The sequence below is a fragment of the Conger conger genome, chromosome 4 (assembly GCF_963514075.1).
Source record: "Conger conger chromosome 4, fConCon1.1, whole genome shotgun sequence".
In the NCBI taxonomy this organism is placed as follows: Eukaryota; Metazoa; Chordata; class Actinopteri; order Anguilliformes; family Congridae; genus Conger; species Conger conger.
In genome coordinates, this window is record NC_083763.1 from 79,032,615 (window position 1) to 79,033,454 (window position 840).

An 840-nucleotide genomic window follows, 5' to 3' on the forward strand; every position below is an offset into this window, starting at 1 on the left:
AGCACACTCCCCACGCTCCTCACGCAGAGCACGCTCCTCACGCTCCCCACGCAGAGCACGCTCCCCACGCTCCCCACGCAGAGCACGCACCTCACGCTCCCCACACTCCTCCTGCTCCTCACGCTCCCCACGCTCCTCACGCAGAGCACGCTCCTCACGCTCCTCATGCTCCCCACGCAGAGCATGCTCCCCACGCTCCCCACACTCCTCACACTCCCCACGCAGAGCACGCTCCCCACGCTCCTCACGCTCCCCACACAGAGCACGCTCCCCACGCTCCCAGGGTGCAGTGCTCTGAGCGCTGATGAAAGAACTCAAAAGTACACAAATTCACATGTATGCCTCGTTTTTCAAAGTGTAGTTTTATTACTCCAAACTCTACAGAGTCTTGGGGGGTATCGGGACCCATGACAACGCAAAGGACCTCAAACAAGCAAACAAACAGGTACACAAACATTTCTACTTTAGTGTTTTTTAGTTTCTGGGTTTAAAAAATATTTTTTAAAACAGTTCAATTTCTATATACACATCTCTTTTAAAAATATTCCCACAAATAATATACATTTTTTAAAGTACTATTTTTTATTTTTTAAAGTGAACAGTTCCACATTTGGCACTTATCACACACACGTACACACATACAGGCACGCACTCACACGCGCGTGCACACACATACAGGCACATGCACACACACACAGGAACATGACTTGTGTTTGGAGGTGTACCACAGACAGGTGGAGGAGGGTTTGCTGGGAGTGCGCTTGTCTAGAGGGTGTAGAGGGTGTAGCAGGTGTAAAGGGTGTAGATGGTGTAGTGTAGAGGGTGTAATGGGTGTAGTGG

At 50.2% G+C, this 840-nt stretch overlaps 1 protein-coding gene across 1 annotated transcript in view; it reads right to left on the reverse strand.

Moving 5' to 3' along the window:
• Positions 1 to 343: 343 nt before the first annotated feature.
• Positions 344 to 840, reverse strand: part of usp46 (ubiquitin specific peptidase 46) — an 8,955-nt gene continuing 8,458 nt past the window's right edge. Inside the window, exon 9 of the mRNA XM_061238833.1 lies at positions 344 to 840. This exon is cut by the window's right edge and continues 906 nt beyond it. The gene's annotated coding sequence lies outside the window, so the exon portion shown is untranslated.